General features: G+C 33.2%; 1 long non-coding RNA gene across 1 annotated transcript; it reads right to left on the bottom strand.

The window, feature by feature from the left end:
• Positions 1–2,084: 2,084 nt before the first annotated feature.
• On the bottom strand, positions 2,085–4,050 carry LOC131026253 (uncharacterized). The gene is made up of 2 exons (XR_009102227.1): positions 2,914–4,050; positions 2,085–2,403 (listed from the first exon to the last, which is right to left on the bottom strand). It is a non-coding gene; the product is annotated as an uncharacterized LOC131026253 (long non-coding RNA).
• Positions 4,051–5,277: the final 1,227 nt, after the last annotated feature.

Here is a 5,277-nt window from a genome sequence, read left to right as displayed (position 1 = left end):
TTGAAAAAGTGTGAATACTAGTATTTGAAAATGACCTTACGAATAAGAGTAGAGTAGATCTTTTTGAAAAATGAGCATTTTCGCCTAATTAAGAGATGTCAAAGTGATATCCGCCATTTTAGAAAAAAAAAACACTTTATCAGTAATTTAATTTTGGAGGTTGTTGAAATAAAATAGTAAATTTATTATTTATATTATTATTTATTTAAAAACTATTGTAAATAAAATAAGGACTATTGAACACGTCTCCTGCTTAAAAAAATGTTACTTGTAAAGTCCTGCTATAATTTCCTCAAATTCTGGCCCATAAAGAAGAGAAAATAAGTTTTTGGGCCAAACCCCAGTAAGCAGCAGTTAATAGATGGATCCGATAGAGTCAAATATCCCAAACTAACTCTTAAGTAGAACTTAATAAATTACCCTCTCAAAAAAAAAAAAAAAAGTAGAGCTTAATGAAAGCAATTAATGGATTCTAGAGTAATCTACTTTATGTATTGATATATTATTATTGTGGGTTGTGACGGGAATTAGGAGTCTCCCTTTCTAGTTTCTACGGGGAAGCTCTAATTGGTGAAATCAGTTGTGATGATTATCTTGCAAGACTAACAAAGAGGCTATTAAGCGTTGCTCTCGAGGAATTCTTGTTACTAAATTCTGTTAGAAGGAGATTTATGAAGATATGATGTTAACCTCTATGTCATTATCCAATAAAATACACATGAAGGCCCAAAGTAACGAAACTATCCCTAAATGTAAAGCGTAACAACTCCGAATTGATGATAATCATATTATCCTTCCATGATCAAGGCTAAAAAGACTGTTATACCTTTAATTTAGAATGCCTATGAAGAGCGGTAGCATTCATTGTAAATGGATACAAGAAATATATTGAGAAGAAACACTAGCATTTTATTTCTAAGATACCCCAAAATTAGTGACCTAAAAATCTTTCTAATGTCTTAAACGAATGTTGGTTGTCTACAAGTCATCATTTTCGATATTCTAACTTTCGTATTCCGACTTTCTATGCCTTACTCTTTCATGTTCTACGTTTCTACCGTTCTATACTCTCTATGTTTTGTCATTATATGTTCAGTGCTTTCATTGTTCATTCTTTTCTACGTTCAAGTCATTTGATCTCCAGGGCTTTCTATGTATAGTCCTTTCTATTCTTAATATGTTCATGTCTTCAAAAATCCGCTGGTCTTAAGAATAGAAATCTAAAGACATCCTTCATCAGTTCACCAAGCGACTATAGTTTGTCATCATATCCTTTCTAGGTTCACAACCTAACTAAAACATGTAATAACATGCAGTGGTTGAATCATCTCATGGTAATAAATTGCATATCATTCATTTATGCAACATTTCCTCATTTCAAATCAAGTTGGGCACATACTTAATACTTTGCAAGATAAAATATTTCAATCTTAATTCATGATCAATGCATGTCTAGTCTCAATACATGTTAAGGTTACATACATGTTGCATCTCATTGTACGGACGTCACCATACATGATTCACTTCAGTGTATGTTCAATCACAATTTATATAAATTCACTTAATCTTAAAACACAGTCATTCTTGTTGCATGTTCAGTCTCAATACATATATTCTGTCTCAATGCATGTTCAGCCTCAATGCATTTTCAATTTCAATACATTCTCTGTTTTAATGCATGTTCAGTCTCAGTGCATGTTCAGTCTCAATACATGTTCATCTCAATGCATGTTCATCTCAATGAATGTTCAATCATAATGCATGTTCCATCTCAACATGTTGTATAACATATTCATGTGGTGGATGCATTTCAATAAACATTTTTTAAAATTATTTTTAACATACCTTAGTTGAGGGCAGTGTGACGACGAGCTGAGGGTTGCTGTATAAACATTAGAAGTCTAGAGATGCTATCCTAGACTCAACATCAATGAACTTGTGGTCTCAGAGCCAAGAACTTGGCTCTAATACCATCTGTAACAGCCCAGTTCCCGGGAGAATAGGAAACGTGCTACTTAATGGGATTTCTATACTTTGCTTAAATAAAATAGATAATATGCCCTTAAATTTGGGTAACACATTCATAATAAAGGAATGTCGCAATTGAAGGATAATAAATACGACAATTAAGATAGAAATTCTCTCAATCAAGATCAGAAGTTCGGAGGCCTGAGACAATAAGATAACATTTAATACTAAGCGAATATTATATGTGAGGAATAATTGCTAGGAAATCGATGAAAACTGGAGTTCAGATAAAATAGGCTATGAATATTAAAATAGTCAATCTTAAATAATATCCACCTTAGTGAATATTATGGTAGCGGAATTTATTCTTGACATTCATTTGGAAATACAGCAACACCCTCCCTCAGCTTCACACGACACCATCCGCCGCTCAACCTGCAAAATGTTTTGAAAACAATTGCAGGGCTGAGTACTAGTATACTCAGTGGGTTTAGCCATTTGAAAACATTTGAAAAAAAAAATCCATTTAAAAGAATAATTCAAACTATGAACAGTATAACATAGAAATATTTGAAAGCATTCTATGCATACATAAAATAAATTGTGGATCCATTTTCAGTCTTCTCTTAATCGGTGTTTCACCTATAATGTGAACATGTGGGAGCAGCCCTCAGAGGTCCACTATCATGCATGTTTCAAAAATGGGAACAGCCCAAGTCTGACAGTTTGAGGCAAGTGGGAGCACCCACAATACCCTTTTGTGTGTACACAATCCTAACCAGGGCGATCCAATCGCTACGCCGACTAGGACCCGATCGTTAGAGAACATAGGATCACTTTAAACAATAGAGAGATAAAATCATTTTAACATGAACATTCTTTTGCATTTGCATAAAAATTTAGAGCTCAATAACTCAAAACATACATTGGAAAATAAAAACCCACCTTGATAACAAGCCTGTAGATAAAAGATGTACAATTCTCTTCTTGTAAAAGCAATGCTAATTCCTTCTTTCAAGTGGACCTACAAGATAATCTAATCTTAATAGGTCTCAAAATATCGCATGAGCTAACGATTCTACAAAAGCTGCTAAATCTTAATATTCTGCGCCCGAATTTTCAAAACTCAATTGGATATCTTAAAAAAAAAAAAAAAAAAAAACGAATTTATCAAAATTCTTTTGTTACATTATTTACCATGCAAAATTTATATCAAAAGTCACATAAAGTAAATAATTACACACGTAAAAATAATCAATCAAACTCAAATTATAAAGTCTAACTAATCAGACCATTAAATCATTATTCAAATTAATCAACTGATTCAGGACTCGACTAAATAATCTTAACAAAAAAATGCAGCCCAACTCTTTAATTAATAACTCCACTAATGAATGTAAACAAGCCCACGCCTCCGGCCCAACTTCTCTTCCTCCACCCTTTAACACACCACTCACGCAGACACACACACCACACACGCACCAGCACCCAGAATACACACTCCCATCTCACACACACCACATCAGACGCACCCTTTCTCTCCCTCGCCTTCTGCCGCCGCTAGATGGCGGCGCCGCAAAGAATGATTATGCTTTTATGCTGTGGTGTATGAACATGAGTGTTTGTTGAGAAGAAGTGTACTGGGGCGAACCTTGATGAAGAGTTCTACTGTATTGTGTTATGAGGTAAATCTGCAGTGGAAAGTTGTATTGTAATTAAAAATTTTAGTGTAAGCTGAACTGGAGCAATTTGGTGATAGATTTTGTTATGAAGTAAATTTTGCAGGGCTGAGATTTTGAGCTATGAACTACCGCCTGATGCTCGTGGTAAAAAGCTGGGATTCTGAGCTGTTATTGATGGCAAAAGAGGATTTGCAGATGTAATTGAAATTGTATTGAGGCTGTAGAGAATTTAGTCAAGAAAGTTTGGTGTCAAACTTCGAGCATCTGCAGAGGATTTTTATAGGAGAAAACTGGGGACGTGGAAGTATCCCTATCATGTATTAAAATCAATTGAAAATCATGTACTGTATCAACTCTACCGCCCCAAGTAATAAAACGTATGGCTTCTTTTTACCTTATTTGTTTATTTAAATCCATGGTACAATTGTTGCAACATTAGTAATCCAAGTAATATACTATTAAACACCATTCGAAAACTTAATATGTATATATATATATATATATATTCGCCCCATTTAATGAGAAAGTGGGCTTCCAAACATAAGTGAGCCTTTGCAAATTGTTGACAAAGCCCAACATCAAAATAATTTATTGAGATGGAAAATATAAGCTCATTTCCTTCAAATAATTTGATAAAATCTATTATTAAAAGAAATACTTCTTTTTTTTTCCAAAAATTTTATTCAGGCAAGAATCGCCTAAAAATAATATTCTAAGTTCAAGTATTCTCGTGAAATCCTATTAGGAAAAATTGAGGTGTTACACTAATGATCAGTTTGTATATATTATATATTGTGTTAATAGGGGAATCTACCCACTTCCATAATATGTCTATGAAAAATACTCATCCCCTTGTAAAAAAACTGAAAAGTGTACTTGATGGTGATGGCTTGCTTGGTTTTTTGTGTAAAAGTTGATGATGATGGAAATTGTGTAAGAGTTGTGTAAGATGGGTAGTTAAAATTGGTACAAAATGTAAGAAAGACACAATAAATGTCAACTCACGTCACTTTCATGCATTATAATATTAAATAGATTTGAAAATTTTGAACAAATTAGGGGACGTTTGAGTGTTACAAACATTAATACGAAGGCCAAAAAATTCACGATTATGTCAATTCTTAAGCAAAAATTTTTTTTGAAACGAATGAACCACGTACCCGCCAGTAATTTGTATCCGGCAGCAGTAGCCGCTCACTTTTGTGACCGGCGGCTACTATTTGCCAGCTACGAATTACTGGCAGGTACTTGGGTTATTCGCTTCAAAAAAAAAATTGTTCATAATTAACATGATTGAGAATTTTTATTGTTACATATGTACCGTTATTTTTAGATTTGTATTTAATTTTACAAGGGGAAATATGAGAGATAGTGAAATATTTACAGTACAAGAAGTACACATGGATGAGAAATATGAGAGATAGTGAATCTGCCAAAATTTGAATTATAGTGGGGGGTAATAACACTCAATTTATGCATGATTTGATTGCACATAAAATAATAGACTTGCACATAAAATAATAAGAAATTATATACCAATTATTTGGAAATTCATATATTCGGAAATGAAATAATATTCTATAGCCAAAAAGTAAAGTACCCGCCATAAAATTGTTTTTCGGCATCA

Source organism: Salvia miltiorrhiza, chromosome 5 (genome assembly GCF_028751815.1).
Source record: "Salvia miltiorrhiza cultivar Shanhuang (shh) chromosome 5, IMPLAD_Smil_shh, whole genome shotgun sequence".
Taxonomy (NCBI): Eukaryota; Viridiplantae; Streptophyta; class Magnoliopsida; order Lamiales; family Lamiaceae; genus Salvia; species Salvia miltiorrhiza.
This window is presented reverse-complemented; position numbering and strand designations above follow the sequence as displayed.